The following is a 20,667-nucleotide window of genomic DNA, read 5'->3' on the forward strand; positions in this document are numbered from 1 at the left end:
ATTTTGTAGTGATTATAACAGTAACAACGGAAAAGTAAATAAGCGAGAACCAGTATATGGAAAACTGTAGGCACCAGATCAATGATGGATAATTATGCCGGATGTGGTTCATCATGTAACACTCATAACATAGGGTGAAACAGAACTAGCTCCAGTTCATTAATGTAATGTAGGCATGTATTCTGAATATAGTCATACGTGCTTATGGAAAAGAACTTGCATGACATCTTTTGTCCTACCCTCCCGTGGAAGCGGGGTCCTATTGGAAACTAAGGGATATTAAGGCCTGCTTTTAATAGAGAACCGGAACAAAGCATTAGCACATAGTGAATACATGAACTCCTCAAACTATGGTCATCACCGAGAAGTATCCCGATTATTGTCACTTCGGGGTTGTCGGATCATAACACATAATAGGTGACTATAGACTTGCAAGATAGGATCAAGAACTCACATATATTCATGAAAACATAATAGGTTCAGATCTGAAATCATGGCACTCGGGCCCTAGTGACAAGCATTAAGCATAGCAAAGTCATAACAACATCAATCTTAGAACATAATGGATACTAGGGATCAAACCCTAACAAAACTAACTCGATTACATGATAAATCTCATCCAACCCATCACCGTCCAGCAAGCCTACGATGGAATTACTCACGCACGGCGGTGAGCATCATGAAATTGGTGATGGAGGATGGTTGATGATGACGACGACGACGAATTGCCCTCTCCAGAGCCCCGAACGGACTCCAGATCAGCCCTCCCGAGAGAGATTAGGGCTTGGCGGTGGCTCCGTACCGTAAAACGCGATGATTTCTTCTCTCTGATTTTTTTTCTCCCCGAAAGCCAATATATGGAGTTGGAGTTAGCATCAGAGGGCATCCAGGGGGCCCACGATCGTGGACAGGGTGTGGGCCCCCTGGTCTTCATCTTTGGCGAGGATTTTTTATTATTTATTCTAAGATATTCCGTGGAGTTTCAGGTCATTCCAAGAACTTTTGTTTTCTGCACATAAAACAACATCATGGCAATTCTGCTGAAAACAGCGTCAGTCCGGGTTAGTTCCATTCAAATCATACAAGTTAGAGTCCAAAACAAGGGAAAAAGTGTTTGGAAAAGTAGATACGACGGAGACATATCAACTCCCCCAAGCTTAAACCCTTGCTTGTCCTCAAGCAATTCAGTTGATAAACTGAAAGAGAAAAAAAAGAAAAACTTTTACAAACTCTGTTTGCTCTTGTTGTAAACATGCAAAGCCAGCATTCAAGTCTCAGCAATTATTATGAACTAACCATACTCACAATGACACGTAGGTCTCACAATTACTCTTATCAATAGCATAATCAGCTACCAAGCCATAATAATAAAACTCGAATGACAACACTTTCTCAAAATAATCATAACATGATATAACAAAATGGTATCTCGCTAGCCCTTTCTGAGACCGCAAAACATAAATGCAGAGCACCTTTAAAGATCAAGGACTGACTAAACATTGTAATTCATGGTAAAAGAGATCCAGTCAAGTCATACCCAATATAAACCAATTATAATGAATGCAAACGACAGCGTGCTCTCCAGCGGGTGCTTTTTAATAAGAAGGGTGATGACTCAACATAAAAGAAAATAGATAGGCCCTTCGCAGAGGGAACCAGGGATTTGTAGAGGTGCCAGAGCTCGATTTTGAAATAGAGATAAATTATATTTTGAGCGGCATACTTTCACTGTCAACGCAACGACTATGAGATGACGATATCTTCCATGCTAAACAAATTATAGGCGGTTCCCAAACAGAATGGTAAAGTTTATACCCCCCCTCCTCCACAGGCATCAATCCATGGCTTGCTCGAAACAACGAGTGCCTCCAACATTCAACGGGTCCCAGGGGGAGTTTTGTTTGCAATTATTTTGATTTAGTTTGCATAAAGCATGGGACTGGGCATCCCGGAGACCAGCCATTTTCTCGTGAATGAGGAGCGGAGTCCACTCCTCTTGAGAATAACCGCCTAACATGGAAGATAAGGGCAGCCCTAGTTGAAACATGAGCTGCTCGAGCATACAAAACAGAATTTCATTTGAAGGTTTAGAGTTTGGCACATACAAATTTACTTGGAACGGCAGGTAAATACCGCATATAGGTAGGTATAGTGGACTCATATGGAACAACTTTGGGGTTTAAGGAGTTTGGATGCACAAGTAGTATTCCCGCTTAGTACAGGTGAAGGCTAGCAAAAGACTGAGAAGCGACCAACTGAGAGAGCGACAACAGTCGTAAACATGCATTAAAACTAATTTACACCAAATACAAGCATGAGTAGGATATAATCTACCATGAACATAAATATCATGAATGCTATGTTGATTTGATTCAACTACATGCGTGAACATGTGCCAAGTCTAGTCACTCAATTCATTTAAAGGAGGATACCATCCCATCATACCACATCATAATTATTCTAATAACATGTTGGCACGCAAGGTAAACCATTATAACTCATAGCTAATCAAGCATGGCACAAGTAACTATAATCTCTAAATGTCATTGCAAATATGTTTACTTCATAATAGCTAACTCAAGAATGATGAATCATCATATTTACAAAAACAAGAGAGGTCGAGTTCATACCAGCTTTTCTCAACCCAATAAGTCCATCATATATCATCATTATTGCCTTTCACTTGCACGACCGAACGATGTGAATAATAATAAGAGTGCACGTGCATTGGACTAAGCTGGAATCTGCAAGCATTCAATAGACAGGAGAAGACAAGTAATATGGGCTCTAAGTAAAATAAACAATCATGCATATAAGAGCCACTTAAACAATTTAATCATGGTCTTCTCCTACTGACCCCCAAAGAAAAGAAAAGAAATAAAAACTATTTACATGGGAAAGCTCCCAACAAGCAAAAGAAGAACGAGAAATATTTTTGGGTTTTCCTTTTTTTATTACTACAACAAAGAAATAAAGTAGTACTATTTTTTTTGTTTTTCTAAAGGTTTAATAAACACACAAGAAGAAGCAGGAAAAAGAAAATAAACTAGCATGAATATTACAGTGAAAGAGTATGAACACTGACATCTAGCAATGAGTGTGTGTGAACATGAATGTAATGTCGGTGGTAAATACGTACTCCCCCAATCTTAGGATTTTGGCCTAAGTTGGTCTATTGCCAGGGATGGCCCGGCGGATACCCGTAGGTGTAGTTGGGGTCGTACTGCGATGCAGAGGACTCTGATTGCCACTGGCTGGCAACCGCCTCAGGATCCCAAGAATAAACAAACATTCGTGGATTCTCATCTTGTGGCTCCGGTTCCGGGGCTGGTGCAGGATTCCGATAGGCTTGAACAACCGCCCACGGAACAATGTAAGAACCTATAGACAAGTTAAACAAAGAGGGAGCAGGCAAAGTAATAGTCTCAGGGTGATGTTTATCAAAGTACAATTTATATTTAAGCTCCCCTTCGCGACTCTTAACAAGAAAATTATGCGCTAGCATACTCTTATAATCTAAATAAGCACGGGGCAGCGTTGTTTCTTCTTTCTCCTCATGCCTAATAGGTATCTCAAAATATTCAGCTAGGCGCGAAGCATAAATGCCTCCAAAGACGGGGCCCTTAGTACGGTTCATACTTAACCGTCTAGCAACAATTCCACCCATACTAACAGAGTTATTGCGGTATAAACCATGGAACAAAATGATAATATCAGGAATGCAAAGGTTTCCACAGTTCCCGCGACCACTCAAGCAACGACTAGCAAATAAGGCAAAGTAGCGTAAAACAGGAAAATATATGCTAGTAATTCTTGCATCAGAAACCTTCCTGGTTTCTCCCACAGTGATAGTGTTAATAAAAGCTTCTACTTCATTACGGCGTGGTTCATCTAAGGTGCCCTCAAAGGGTATTTTGCAAACCTCGCAAAATTCAGCTAGTGGCATCTCTCTAACAACGTCATATAAATGAAACTCTACTATTGGAGGTGATTTCTTAGGGAAATAGTAGAAGTTCTGCACAAAAGTATTTGTGAGTAAGAGATACTGATGATGTTGGTCGCAGAGGAAGTCGGTGAGGCCGGCGTTCTCAATTAATAGATAGAAATCCTCATAAATCCCGGCACCCCTCAAGAAGTCATCGGAAGGCCATTCACACGGCCGGACCTCCGCGGTGCGAGGCAAATTAAATTTGGGCTTCTGCTCTTCTTCCTTTTGTTTTTCCTTCGAGCTTTGGCTCGACGAGCCCCTCAAAAATCTCTTCATTATTTTCTTAAACAATCTAAATTTTTTAGTAACTTCAAATAAAAGTGAACCAACTTCAGTAAAATTGATTGTAACAACTCCCACAAGTGCCTAGAGCCTATATAGAGCATTAGAACTACTGGGAACCATATAAATTTGACATGCAAGCTCAAGAACATGGTCACCTATGCAAAACAAGTTTGCAATGAATAAAGCACTAGAACAAAAACTAATTGGACCAATGGAGGAGTCACATACCAAGGAACAATCTCCCCAAGCAGTTTTGCGAGAAGTGCTTTGAGCAAGGAGATCGAAAATCACAGCAACGGGGGCTGGAACTCGAGCTTGAGTTGGTTTTTCGGGTTTGTGTGAGACAGAGGAAGAAGATGGGTGCAGGGATAAGTGGAGGAGGGCCACCATGGGCCCATGAGGCAGGGGGTGCGCCCAGGGGGGTAGAGCGCGCCCTCCACCCTCGTGACCAGGTGGCAGCTCCCCCCGCGGTAATTTTTGCACTAAAAATCCTCAAATATTCCTGAAAAAATCATATTAAATTGGCATGGCATTCTGGGGACTTTTATTTTCGGGATATTTTTATATTGCACGGATAAGTCGGGAGACAGACAGAAAATACTATTTTACTTTATTTCTACTAAGTAACAGAAAATATAAAGAGGGTACAGAAGGTTGTGCTTCTAGTTTCATCCATCTCATGCTCATAAAAAGGAATCCACTAACAAGGTTGATCAAGTCTTGTTAACAAACCCATTCCGATTAACATGAAACCGGAGAAATTTCGAATAACACTATGTTACCTCAACGGGGATATGGACATCCCCAATAATAAGTATATCATATTTCTTCTTGATAGTAGGGAGAGGAAATTTAAAACCTCCAAATATAATCGATGGAATTTTTCCAATAGAGTTGATACTATAAACTTGAGGTTGCTTCCTCGGAAAGTGTACCGTATGCTCATTACCATTAACATGAAAAGTGACATTGCCTTTGTTGCAATCAATAACAGCCCCTGCAGTATTAAGGAAAGGTCTTCCAAGAATAATAGACATACTATCATCCTCAGGAGTATCAAGAATAACAAAGTCCGTTAAAATAGTAATGTCTGCAACCACAACAGGCACATCCTCACAAATACCGACAGGTATAGCAGTTGATTTATCAACCATTTGCAAAGATATTTCAGTAGGTGTCAACTTATTCAAGTCAAGTCTACGATATAAAGAGAGAGGCATAACACTAACACCGGCTCCAAGATCACATAAAGCAGTTTTAACATAATTTCTTTTAATGGAGCATGGTATAGTAGGTACTCCTGGATCTCCAAGTTTCTTTGGCATTCCACCCTTAAAAGTATAATTAGCAAGCATGGTGGATATTTCAGCTTCAGGTATCTTTCTTTTATTAGTAATAATATCCTTCATATACTTAGAATAAGGATTTGTTTTGAGCACATCAGTTAATCGCATACGCAAAAAGATAGGTCTAATCATTTCAGTAAAGTGCTCAAAATCCTCATAATCCTTTTTCTTGGATGGTTTCGGAGGAAAAGGCATGGGTTTCTGAACCCATGGTTCCCTTTCTTTACCATGTTTCATAGCAATGAAGCTCTTTTATCATAGCATTGATTCCTTGACTGTGGGTTATCAAGATCAACAGCAGGTTCAACTTCTACATCATTATCATTACTAGGTTGAGAATCAACATGAACATTATCATTAACATTATCACTAGGTCCATGTTCATCACCTGATTGTGTTTCAGCATCAGAAATAGAAATATCATTTGGATTATCAGGTGGTTCAGCAATAGGTTCACTAGAAGTTTGCACAGTATTATCATTTTTCTTTTTCTTCCTTTTAGAAGAACTAGGCATATCAACATTATTTCTCTGAGAATCTTGCTCGATTCTCTTAGGATGGCCTTCAGGATACAAAGGTTCCTGAGTCATTCTACCAGTTCTAGTAGCCACTCTAACGGCATAATCATTTTTCTTACTATTCATTTCATTAAGCACTTCTTTCTGAGCTTTAAGTACTTGTTCTACTTGAGTGGTAACCATAGAAGCATGTTTGCTAACAAGTTTAAGTTCACCTCTAATATCAGCCATATAATCACCCAAGCATTTAATCATAAAGGTATTATCTTTTAATTGTCTACCAAAATAAGCATTAAAGTCATCTTGCTTAAACATAAAGTCATCAAACTCATCCAAGCACTGACGAGCAATTTTAGTAGGAGGGACTTCAGCTTTATCATATCTATAGAGAGAATTTACCTTTACTACTTGTGTCGGGATATCGGGAGGTTCTTCAGTAAATACGTAGTTGAGATCATATACTTCTTCAACAGGCGGTAAATTAAGGCCATGTATTTCTTCAATAGGAGGTAAATTCTTAACATCTTCAGCTTTAATACCTTTTTCTTTCATAGATTTCTTTGCCTTTTGCATATCTTCGGGACTGAGAAATAGAACACCTCTCTTCTTCGGAGTTGGTTTAGGAATAGGCTCAGTAATTGGCTCAGGTGCTGGCTCAGGAGGTGCCCAATTATTTTCATTTGTCAAAATATTATTCAATAGAATTTCAGCTTCATCCGGTGTTCTTTCCCTGAAAAGAGAACTGGCACAACTATCCAGGTAATCTCTGGAAGCATCAGTTAGTCCATTATAAAAGATATCAAGTATTTCAGGTTTCTTAAGAGGATGATCAGGCAAAGCATTAAGTAACTTGAGAAGCCTCCCCCAAGCTTGTGGGAGACTTTCCTCTTCAATTTGCACAAAATTATATATATCCCTCAAAACAGCTTGTTTCTTATGAGCAGGGAAATATTTAGCAGAGAAGTAATAAACCATATCCTGGGGACTTTGCACACAACCAGGATCAAGAGAATTAAACCATATCTTAGCATCACCCTTTAATGAGAACGGAAATATTTTGAGTAAATAAAGGTAGCGCGATCTCTCATTATTAGTAAACTGGGCAGCTATATCATCTAACTTACGAAGATGTGCCACAACAGTTTCAAATTCATAGCCATAGAAAGGATCAGATTCAACCAAAGTAATTATATTTGGATCAACAGAAAAATCATAATAATCCTGATCAGGAACATAGATAGGTGAAGTAGCAAAAGCAGGGTCGGGTCTCATCCTACCTCTAAAAGATTCTTTACTCCATTTAACTAGCAACCTATTACGTTCAAGACTAACCTGGCAAGCAAGAATAGCTTCAGTAGATTCAGCATTAAAAAGGTAACCCTCAGGAATAGCAGGCCTATTTTCATCATCACTAACATCATCGTGTTCAGTTTCAATAATTTCTCTTTCTCTAGACTTAGAAATTTGTTCATCTAGAAATTCACCAAGAGGCACAATAGTATCAAGCATAGAAGTAGTTTCATCATAAGTATCATGCATAGCAGAAGTGGCATCATCAATAACATGCGACATATTGGAACGAATAGCAGAAGCAGGTTTAGGTGTCGCTAGCTTGTTTGTAACAGAAGGTGAATCAAGTGTAGAGCTAGATGGCAGTTCCTTACCTCCCCTCGTAGTTGAGGGATAAATAGTTGTCTTAGCATCTTTCAAGTTCTTCATAGTGTCCAGCAGATATAAATCCCAAGTGACTCAAAGAATAGAGCTATGCTCCCCGGCAACGGCGCCAGAAAAAGGTCTTGATAACCCACAAGTATAGGGGATCGCAACAGTTTTCGAGGGTAGAGTATTCAACCCAAATTTGTTGATTCGACACAAGGGGAGCCAAAGAATATTCTCAAGTATTAGCAGCTGAGTTGTCAATTCAACCACACCTGGAAACTTAGTATCTGCAGCAAAGTGTTTAGTAGCAAAGTAATATGATAGTGGTGGTAACGGTAACAAAAGTAAAGACAGCAAAAGTAATGTTTTTGGTATTTTGTAGTGATTGTAACAGTAACAATGGAAAAGTAAATAAGCGAGAACCAGTATATGGAAAACTCGTAGGCACCGGATCAATGATGGATAATTATGCCGGATGTGGTTCATCATGTAACAGTCATAACATAGGGTGACACAAAACTAGCTCCAGTTCATTAATGTAATGGAGGCATGTATTCCGAATATAGTCATACATCCTTATGGAAAAGAACCTGCATGACATCTTTTGTCCTATCCTCCCGTGGCAGTGGGGTCCTATTGGAAACTAAGGGATATTAAGGCCTCCTTTTAATAGAGAACCGGAACAAAGCATTAGCACATAGTGAATACATGAACTCCTCAAACTATGGTCATCACCGAGAAGTATGCCGATTATTGTCACTTCGGGGTTGTCAGATCATAACACATAAGAGGTGACTATAGACTTGCAAGATAGGATCAAGAACTCACATATATTCATGAAAACATAATAGGTTCAGATCAGAAATCATGGCACTCGGGCCCTAGTGACAAGCACTAAGCATAGCAAAGTCATAGCAACATCAATCTCAGAACATAATGGATACTAGGGATCAAACCCTAACAAAACTAACTCGATTACATGATAAATCTCATCCAACCCATCACCGTCCAGCAAGCCTACGATGGAATTACTCACGCACGGCGGTGAGCATCATGAAATTGGTGATGGAGGATGGTTGATGATGACGACGATGACGAATTCCCCTCTTCGGAGCCCCGAATGGACTCCAGATTAGCCCTCCCGAGAGAGATTAGGGCTTGGTGGCGGCTCCGTATCGTAAAACACGATGATTTCTTCTCTCTGATTTTTTTCTCCGCGAAAGCCAATATATGGAGTTGGAGTTGGCGTCGGAGGGCATCCAGGGGGCCCACGAGGTAGGGGGCGCGCCCAGGGGGGAAGGGCGCGCCCCCCACCCTCGTGGACAGGGTGTGGGCCCTCTGGTCTTCATCTTTGGCAAGGATTTTTTATTATTTATTCTAAGATATTCCGTGGAGTTTCAGGTCATTCCGAGAACTTTTGTTTTCTGCACATAAAACAACATCATGGCAATTCTGCTGAAAACATCATCAGTCCGGGTTAGTTCCATTCAAATCATACAATTTAGAGTCCAAAACAAGGGCAAAAATGTTTGGAAAAGTAGATACGACGGAGAGGTATCAACCCCCCGATACTAGCCATAAATGCATCAAAATAAGCAAACAACACACGAAAAACAGAATCTGTCAAAAACAGAACAGTCTGTAGTAATCTGTAACTTTCGAATACTTCTGGAACTTTAAACATCCTACCAAAATAGGAAGTCCTGATAAATTTGTCTATTGATCTACTGCAAAAAAAACAACGCAAAAGCACGTTCTTGTGATTTATTAAAATTATTCTTGTGCGTGCAAAAGTTTCTGTTTTTTAGCAGAATCAAATTAACTATTACGGTAGGTTATCCTATAGGTTCTACTTGGCACAAACACTAATTAAAACATAAAACCACATCTAAACAGAAGGTAGATGAAATATTTATTACTAAACAGAAGCAAAAAGCAATGAAAAAAAATAAAATTGGGTTGCCTCCCAACAAGCGCTATCGTTTAACGCCCCTAGTTAGGCATAAAAGCGAGAATAGATCTAAGTATTGCCATCTTTGGCATTCAATTGATAAGTGGCATGCATAATAGATTCATAAGGTAATTTGACTTTCTTTCTAGAGAAGTTTTCCATGCCTTTCCTTAATGGAAATTGGAATCTTATATTCCCTTGCTTCATATCAACAGTTGCACCAATCGTTCTAAGGAAAGGTCTACCAAGAATAATAGGACATGAAAGATTGCAATCTATATCAAGAACAATAAAATATACGGGCACATAATTCCTATTTGCAAAAATAAGAACATCAATGATCCTTCCCATAGGTTTCTTAATCGTGGAATCCGCAAGGTGCAAGTTTAAAGAGCAATCATCAAAATCAGGGAAACCTAGCACATCACATAGAGTTTTCGGAATCGTGGAAACACTAGCACCCAAATCACATAAAGCATAGCATTCATGATCTTTAATTTTAATTTTAATAGTAGGTTCCCACTCATCATAAAGTTTTCTAGGTATAGAAACTTCCAATTCAAGTTTTTCCTCATAAGATTGCATCAAAGCATCGACAATATGTTTGGTAAAAGCTTTATTTTGACTATAGTACGAGGAGAATTCAACACGGATTGCAACAAGGAAATACAATCTATTAAAGAACAATTATCATAATTAAATTCCTTGAAATCCATAATAGTGGGTTCAATCCTATGTAAAGTTTTGACCTCTCCAATCCCACTTCTACCAAATTTAGCATCAAGATATAAAAACTCCGAATCATTGGGACGCCTTTTAACTAAAGTTGACTCATCTCCAATCCCATCATTATCAAGATTCATATCCCAAAACAAAGATTTAATAGGGGACAAATCAATAACTTTTAGATCTTCATAATTATTTTCCCCTAACTCTTCTGGTTTGGCAGCCATCTTATTAAACAAGGTGGCTTGCTTATCAGAGATTTGGGCTATTGATTTTTCAAGACGAGTAATCTGAGAATTCAAACCATAAAATTCCTTAAACATATCATCAAGCTCTTTATTCATGTATTCCATAAAGCTTTTTTGTTCTTTAAGCACTTTTCTAAAGAAATTATTATGCTCAAATTGTAAAGTCATAAAGCTTCTAATATTTAATTCAATCTCTTCCAACCTTTTAAGATGGAGATCAACATTCTTAGGCAAAGCCATAAGGGCAAACAGGCACACAAGAGGCAAGCGAAAAAGAGACGAATGGAAAAGAGAGGGCGAATAAAACGGCAAGGGTGAAGTGGGGGAGAGGAAAACGAGAGGCAAATGGCAAATAATGTAATGCGAGGGAGATGATTTTGTGATGGGTACTTAGTATGTCTTGACTTGAGCGAAGACCTCCCCGGCAACAGCGCCAAAAATCATTCTTGCTACCTCTTGAGCACTACGTTGGTTTTCCCTTGAAGAGGAAAGGGTGATGCAGCAAAGTAGCGTAAGTATTTCCCTCAGTTTTTGAGAACCAAGGTATAAATCTAGTAGGAGGCTCCTCAAAAGTCCCATGCAGCTACACAAACAAACAAGAACCTCGCAACCAACGTGATAAAGGGGTTGTCAATCCTTGCGAAAGTGAGATCTGATAGAGATAATAAGATAAGATAAATATTTTTGGTATTTTTATGATATAGATTGGAAAGTAAAAGATGCAAATAAAAGTAGATTGGAAACTTATATGATAAAAGATAGAACCGGGGGCCATAGGTTTCACTAGTGGCTTCTCTCAAGAGAGCATAAGTATTACGCTGGGTGAACAAATTACTGTCGAGCAATTGATAGAAAGTGCATAGTTATGAGAATATCTAGGCATGATCATGTATATAGGCATCACGTCCGCAACAAGTAGATCAAAACGATCCTGCATCTACTACTATTACTCCACACATCGACCGACTCCTCCTGCATCTAGAGTATTAAGTTCATGAAGAAGATAGTAATGCATTAAGAAAGATGACATGATGTAGAGGGATAAACTCAAGCAATATGATATAAACCCCATCTTTTTATCCTCGACGGCAACAATACAATACGTGCCTTGCTGCCCCTGCTGTCACTGGGAAAGGACACTGCAAGATTGAACCCAAAGCTAAGCACTTCTCCCATTGCAATAAAGATCAATCTAGTAGGCCAAACCAAACTGATAATTCAAAGAGACTTGCAAAGATAACCAATCACACATAAAAGCATTCAGAGAAGATTCAATTATTTCTCATAGATAAACTTGATCATAAACCCACAATTCATCGGATCTCGACAAACACACTGCAAAAAGAGTTAAATCGAATAGATCTCCAAGAAGATCAAGGAGAACTTTGTATTGAGAGTTAAAGAGAGAGAAGAAGCCATCTAGCTAATAACTATGGACCCGAAGGTCTGTGGTAAACTACTCACAACTCATCAGAGAGGCCTTGGAGATGATGTGGAGGCCCTCCGTGGTCGACTCCCCCTCCGGTGGAGCGCCGGCGAAGGCTCCAAGATGGGATCTCGCGGATACAGAAGGTTGCTGCGGTGGAAATAGTTTTTTGTGGTGCTCTTGGATGTTTTTAGGGTACAGGAGTATATATATGTGAAGGAGGTAGGTCGGTTGAGCCATGAGGGTGGGGGGCGCCCCCACCCCCCTAGGGTGCGCCGGGCACCCTCGTGGCCGCCTTGTTTGCTGCTTGACGTCCACTCCAAGTCTCCTGGATTGCGTTTGTTCCGATAAGATTGCTCCTGAAGGTTTCGTTCCGTTTGGACTCCGTTTGATATTCCTTTTCTTCGAGACACTGAAATATGCAAAAAAATCACAATTCAGGTTGGGCCTGCGGTTAGTAGGTTAGTCCCAAAAATGATATAGAAGTGTAAAGTAAAGCCCATAAACATCCAAAATGGGTAATAGAATAGCATGGAACAATCGAAAATTATAGATACGTTGGAGACGTATCAACAAGTAACTTAAGGAATGACAAAAGAGGAAGATGCAGAGTAGAAGGTTAAAGATGCAGTTCCTCTGATCATGGCCAAGCAACAGCTGCTGAACGGCCTTGATAGCAATGAGGAGATGAAAGAGCTTGTGAAGATAATGGGAAAAATTGATGTGCTCTGTAGGATGATTGTCTCTTTATTTGCAGTGTATGTAGCACTCATGATGTATTCAGTGGCTATGACATGAGCACTTTGTTGAAACTAGTAATAAAAGAAACCTGTGTAGCAGGCTGGGCGTAGTGTTGTGAACATCTAATGATTTCTATTAACGGAAATCAAGGGGTATCCCCTTTAGCTCAGAAATAAATAAATAGCATAGGCCCTTTTGGTAATAATTAAATAAATTAGCAGAGGCCCTGTCGGGTCAGCTTTGTTCCCATTCGAAGACGTCGAGCAAATTGAAGTCCAACAGCAAACTATGTCATCAAATTCAAGTTTCACAGCCAAATATGAGTACAACTAAACAATAATGTCATCATGTTTTAGTCGTCATACAATCACCAAACACAAATCAGCATACATAACAAGTGATGTTCTCACAGCAAAATACTAAACAACACGTTCTTGAGGTTTCAGTTGTCATAGAAAACACAATTTCACATAGTAGATAAAAAAATTTCTTCTGACAGGCAAATACGACAAAAGCAATCTAATCATCATCTGCAGCAGCAGCATCAACATCTTTGCCATGTGTATCAATCTGAACCATAATTCCCCACAGTGTCATCTTCTTCTTCATCCTCAATTTCCTCGGCTTCTTCTTGATCAACTCTTGTATGTCCACAGCATGACATGCAATATTTTTGCCGGCGTCATTGACGTGATGGTTCTCAAAGATATTAGGAACATCTGTGTTATCTTGTACATCAGGAGCAGTGTAAGCATCATATTGTTGTGCAACTTCATTAAATGAATTCCTCTGCTCAAAGCTTTGCAATACTCTCCAATCATCGCTACGTGCAAATGTGTCTTCCAAGAAAAATATCTGTGTTGCTTGATTTGCCAAAATAAAAGGCTCATTGGTCTGGTACGCCGCCTTGACATTGATGGATTTGAAATAATCATCAGCTCTAGGTTTTGCGATCCTGGAAAACGGGTTATACCAACGACAACACAACAGCAGCAAGGTTGCACAAGTGTGGAAGGCGCTGGATTGATGAGTTACCAACGGTTCTTTGGTCAATCAGAACGACACCAAATCGAGCCATTGGCCAGACACCCTTTGCCCTGGTCTACGGGGCAGAAGCAGTTCTCCCCACTAAACTCATATACGGGTCACCTCGAGTGCTCGCTTATGATGAGCTTGAGCAAGAGCAGTTGCACCAAGATGATGCGACACTCCTTGAGTAAGATCGTCTTCGAGCTGCTGTGCGAGCTGCTTGCTACCAGCAAGCCTTGCGCCGCTACCATAGCCGCAAGGTTCACGCCCGAAGCCTTGAGGAAGGCGACCTTGTTCTTCGACGCGTTCAGTCCGCCAAGAATTCCAACAAGTGATGCCAAAGTGGGAAGGCCCCTACCGGGTAATACGAGTCACCAGGCCCGGCGCAGTTGGCCTGGAGACCGAAGATGGTATTCCAGTGAGCAACTCCTGGAACATCGAACATCTTCGCAAGTTTTACCCATAGGATGTGGTTGCCGGGAGCTCCGGCAACCCCCTTTTGAACTAGCCTTGCCGGCAAGGCATGTAACCCTATGTACAGAGCCAGGCGCTGACCCTCCACGCAGCAAGATAGTTTTTAGCTTGCACAGTTTCCTGGTAGTTTCCATGTTCATATATATGTATGCATGCGTACTTGTCCAGGATGTTGTGCTACCCTAGATTCTAAACAGGTGTTGGGAAACCGCCAAGATTCCATAACCATGTCCTTTCTTCCCTCCAGCCGCAGTCACAAAACCCCGACAAGAGATTGAGAAGACTGCATGGCACGGCGTCTCCGTCAGCAACTTAATCAGATAAAGCTCCTCCCCTGCCCATTCATGTTCGTAATTTGTGACTTGCGCATTAGGAAACCTCGCAACTCTATCTAGACCTAGGTGCTCCCATCCCCAACTCAAACGCTGCTTCAGTCGGGGTAATTGCAGCAACCATGCGCCTGTAACCGGGTAGATGTGATTCTCTGGCAGGCACAGGAGCGCCGGCAAGGTGGCTTGTTGGGGAGACTCATTTGTTTTTCATTGAAGGGACATTTTCCTCTGCACGAGCGTACCCGTGCATGAGTTCCCGACAAAATCTCATCTTTTTCATTGATATGTTGATGCAAGTACATATATTACAGAACATAAACATGGGCTCGGTAGAGTATATTTCCTAGAAAGTTCAGGTTTGGCAAGTGCCTACAAATTGAGGGAAAAAAGATAAGTGTCCCGTAATCCCTGTTCTTGCCCCATTCCTAGGCACGGCAGGCCGCGCAAGGTGACGGGCATGGGGAACTGGGTGATGGAGAGCTTGAAGAGGAAGCCCGCCAACCATCGTCACGAGGGACAGCAGGACGAGGCCCCCAGCAAGGCGCGTTGCCGGGGCAGAGGCAGGCCAGACGATGGTGCGGCCACTAGAGGTCAGCTGGAGTCGGAGTTGTCGTCCTCCCGCCCGCTGCCGTCGTCATCATTGGCGCTATCCTCCTTGACACTGTCTCTCGACGTAGAACTTTCGTCATCAGTGGAGTTCTCCATGCAGCACCCTAGGCAAATTCCGGAGTTCCCGAAGAACTTGATGGAGAGCAGGCCGCTCTCCATTAACTTGAAATAGAGAACGTGCCCCTCTGCCAAGCTATGGGCGCACGCGAAGGTCTTCCACCCTTGGCGAAGATACATGACGTGAGGGCGGGGGTAGTCGACGTCAGCCCACATACTGCTGTTCCCGCAGTCCCTCATATGAAGCCTTAGGGCCCGCGGGGTGATACATCTCCATTGTATCTATAATTTTTGATTTTTCCATGCTATTATATTACTTGTTTTGAATGATTATGGGCTTTATTATACACTTTTATATTACTTTTGGGACTAACCTATTAACCGGAGGCCCAGCCCATATTGCTATTTTATTGCCTGTTTTAGTATTTCGTAGAAAAGGAATATCAAACGGAGTCCAAACGGAATGAAACCTTCGGCATCATGATTTTTTGGAAGAATATCATCCTGGAGGCTTGGAGATCAAGTCAGAAGACCCTCGAGGAGCCTAGGAGATAGGAGGGCGCGCCCCCTGTAGGGCGCGGCCCCCTGTCTCGTGGACCCCTCGAGCACCTCCCGACCGACTTCTTTCGCCTATATATGCCTACGTACCCTAAAACCATCGAATATCAAGATAGATCGGGAGTTCCGCCGTCGCAAGCCTCTGTAGCCACCAAAAACCTCTCGGGAGCCCGTTCCGGCACCCTGCCAGAGGGGGAACCCATCACCGGTGGACATCTTCATCATCCCGGCACTCTCCATGACGAGGAGGGAGTAGTTCACCCACGGGGCTGAGGGTATGTACCAGTAGCTATGTGTTTGATCCCTCTCTCTCGTGTTCTCTCTATGGCACGATCTTGATGTATCGCGAGCTTTTCTATTATAGTTGGATCTTATGATGTTTCTCCCCCTCTACCCTCTTGTGATGAATTGAGTTTCCCTCTTGAAGTTATCTTATCGGATTGAGTCTTTATTTGAGAACACTTGATGTATGTCTTGCCGTGTTTAACTGTGGTGACAATGGGATATCATGTGCCACTTGATGTATGTTTTGGTGACCAACTTGCGGGTTCCGCCCATGAACCTATGCATAGGGGTTGGCACACGTTCTTGACTCTCCGGTAGAAACTTTGGAGCACTCTTTGAAGTACTATGTGTTGGTTGGATGAATCCGAGATTGTGTGATGCATAACGTATAATCATGCTCATGGATACTTGAGGTGACAATGGAGTATCTAGGTGACATTAGGGTTTTGGTTGATTTGTGTCTTAAGGTGTTATTCTAGTACGAACTATTTGATAGATTGATCCGAAAGAATAGCTTTGAGGTGGTTCCATACCCTACCATAATCTCTTCGTTTGTTCTCCGCTATTAGTGGCTTTGGAGTGACTCTTTGTTGCATGTTGAGGGATTGTTATATGATCTATCTATGTTATTATTGTTGAGAGAACTTGCACTAGTGAAAGTATGAACCATAGGCCCTTTTTCCTATCATTGCAATACCGTTTACGCTCACTTTTATCATTAGTTACCTTGCTGTTTTTATTATTTCAGATTACAAAAACCTATATCTACTATCCATATTGCACTTGTATCACCATCTCTTTGCCGAACTAGTGCACCTATACAATTTGCCATTGTGTTGGGTGTGTTGGGGACACAAGAGACTCTTTGTTATTTGGTTGCAGGGTTGTTTGAGAGAGACCATCTTCATCCTACGCCTCCTACGGATTGATAAACCTTAGGTCATCCACTCGAGGGAAATTTGCTACTGTCCTACAAACCTGTGCACTTGCAGGCCCAACAACGTCTACAAGAAGAAGGTTGTGTAGTAGACATCAAGCTCTTTTCTGGCGCCGTTGCCGGGGAGGTGAGTGCTTGAAGGTATATCTTTAGATCTTGCAATCGAGTCTTTTAGTTTCTTGTTTTATCACTAGTTTAGTTTATAAAAGAAAATTAAAAAAAATGGAGTTAAGTTTGTCTCATACGCTTCATATTTTTAATATCTTTCGTGAGAATGATGGAAAGGGAAATTGTGCTCAAGTGCTAAAAGAAGAATGCATTAAAATGCTTGGTACTAAATCTTTGAATGATGAGCATGATTGCAATGTTGTTAGTATAAACTCCTTGAATATCCATAGTACTAATGATGATTGCTCTAGTCATGATGAAAATATCTCTCATAACCATGTCAACTTTTGTGGAGTGCATGTTTGCATGAACACACCAAATAAAGAAGATATATATTGCAAGAGGCATAAGTATTTAGAAACTAAGAAGTTGAAAGAAAGGCTAGATAAGAGTGCGGAGAATTTAGGATATCTTTCCCATTGTGAATTTTGCAATAAACAAGATCATTTACATCTCCAATGCAAATTGTTTCATGATCGAATCGTGTCCAAAAATTGTGATGATTTGATCTCCCTTTCTCATTACAATGAACTTAGATTGCTTTAGGGTTGTGAAGAGTTGAACGTTTAACTAAGCCTATTCCAGAATTTAATCTTAAGCATTTTCTTGATATTGACTTAGAAAAGATTTATATGTTTTGTGCGGAGAATTGCATTGAAAATCCTTATATTGCCAATTACCTAAAGAAAAGAAAGCAAATGGAAGATGAAGAGAATACTAATGAAAGGGAAGAGACTTCCCAATCTTCTCCTATTATTTCTAATGATGAATCAGGTAACGAGGAGGAGCTTGCTATTCAACCAATCTCATCAATAAGGAGCTCAAAGAGGAAGGTTGAACCCACACATAATGTGAAGAAGAAAAAGAAAAGAAGGAACAACAAAGGTAGAAAGGTATCCCTCCCAAATGATGTTGATCCTAATACTCATTGTGATGATGATAATTGCTTTACTATTGGTGCTATCCATATTTTTAATGATGAGAGTGATTATGCTTATGATATGAAAGACCCCAAGCTTGGGGAAGCTATGTTTGATGAGGATGAAATATTTGAGAATATATTTGCTGAAATTAATGTTTGTCCCAAGCTTGGGGATGCTATGTTTTATGAAGATGATATTTTTAGCATCCCAAGTTTTGATATGCAAAGTTGTTATGATGATAGCATGCCTCCTACCTATGATGATTATATTGATGAAAGTGGGTTCGGGAGAGTGTGTAGCGACCAGACCTCAAATGGTCTGATCTCTGTGCATCAGTGTCATCCCTGGATTAGTAATGCTGACACGCACAGTACTTGAAGGATTTATAATAGAGTAGCAATCACACACTTATTACATTGAATGTCTCCAAAGAGAACTTAATACAATAAATATGACTTAAGGCCATCTAATGACGATAACAGCGGAAGGCTTGGAAGATAAGTGAGTCCATCAACTCCAACGGCATCACTGAGTATAGAACCACGATCCTAAGGCATCTTACTCATCGTCTGAAAAGTCTGCAACATGAACGTTGCAACCCGAAAATGGGTCAGCACATGGAATATGCTGGCAAAGTAACACATAGAGAGTAATGAAAGAATAAAACTATACTACATGTATATATGGCTGGTGGAAAGCTCTATGGTTAGAGTTTTGCATAAAGCCAATTTTTTCCTACAACAAAGGAATAAATTTATTTAACTATCATGGTGGTTGTTAAACATTGAGAATGGTTGACAGCATTCTCAATCCCGATTAAGTAACATCAACATTAGACAAACCCAACAATATTAATTAGAGTAACATGATGAGATTCACATGATAATCCAAGTACTAGATACTCAAAAACGTCCATAACCAGGGACATGACTAATCATGCTTAGTTTATACACTCTGCAGAGATTGCGCACTTTTCCCCACATGACTCGATCTCCTCCGTTGGGATTCTTTCACTACATGGTGTTTGAGAAACTGATGACCGAGACATAGTCTTTCAGAAGCGCTAGCACCTTACAATGGGTAGACCGTACCAACCTACATCCCCTACATCTGCTAGTGTTCGCACGACTTAGTCAACTATGCTAGAGCCCATAATAGCATGTGGCTGCACACGGAAGTTTCTAGCATGAATAATCTTATGATCCCTTTGAGCCTGGGTGGCGGTCCAAAAACAAACAGGCAATCCTGGAATACCCAGGTACCTCAATCCACCCAGATGTGTATTAAAGTTGCCACCTTAAATAAACCATTTATTAACAATCTCACATCTGTCATGGATACACTCACCCAATCCACGTCTACTAGCATAGCATGGCATAATAAGCAAACGTAGAAGTAACTCCCAAGGGTTTGATAATAAAACAGGTAATAGGTACTACCTCACCTACTTCCCAAAACCCACATATTAATCAGATCCTAATCATGCAATTGTTTGAGGGTTGAACTAATGCAATAAAACTGGGTAGTAAAGAGGTATGATCTAAGTGTTACTTGCCTTGTTGATGATCCGCGAAACCTAAGAATTCGAAGTAGCAAGCGACGCAATCCGGGTACTCTATCGCAAGCAAACAAACAAACAAGCATACAATAAGCACTCACCTAATGCACGGGTAAAATTCAAATAAGAGGTCTAACCAGAAAATTCAACTTAAGAACTCCGGTTTGCAAAAAGAATCAAATCGAACGAAGAAACAAAACTCAAACGGCGAAAGAAACAAGCTTCGTTTACTAATCTGGACCTAAATCAAATTTTACAGAAGCAAAAACTTGTTAGAGTAGGTTATTCGGAAAGAGGGCTTCGAGACGAAACTCTAGGCGCTTGAATTGCCTGATTCCGATAAACGAGCGAAAAGATAAACAAAAACGAAAATCGGATCAGAAATCGCGATCAGAAAAATCGCGGAATAAATCCGAGAAAAAGAAAAACAACGAACAGATTAACGAACGAACATTCGTTATCTGGATCTAAACGAAGAATAGGTTCATTAAAACAAACGAACGAGCGAACGCTCGCTAACTAAATAAACCAAAAAAAACGATCTAAATAAAATAAAATAAAATCTAGGGTTTTCTTAAAAAAACGAAGTGGTTTTTCTCAAAAAAAATGGCATCGCCGGCGGCTCGGGCGGTTCCTCCGGCGAGGTCCTCCGGTGGGGCGGGGCGGCTCCGGCGGTGCGGTGGGGTGGTGCAGCGGCGACAACGGCGGCTGCGGGCGTCGGCGGCGGCGACACGAGGCGGCGGCGGCAGCTCGGCTCAGGGCGGCTGCGACTCGGGGCTCCAGGGGGGCCCCAGGGTGGTATTTAAAGGGGCGGGGGAGGGCGGCGGCGGCTCTGACTTGGGGAGGGGG

The sequence above is a fragment of the Triticum aestivum genome, chromosome 2B (genome assembly GCF_018294505.1).
Source record: "Triticum aestivum cultivar Chinese Spring chromosome 2B, IWGSC CS RefSeq v2.1, whole genome shotgun sequence".
Classification (NCBI taxonomy): domain Eukaryota; kingdom Viridiplantae; phylum Streptophyta; class Magnoliopsida; order Poales; family Poaceae; genus Triticum; species Triticum aestivum.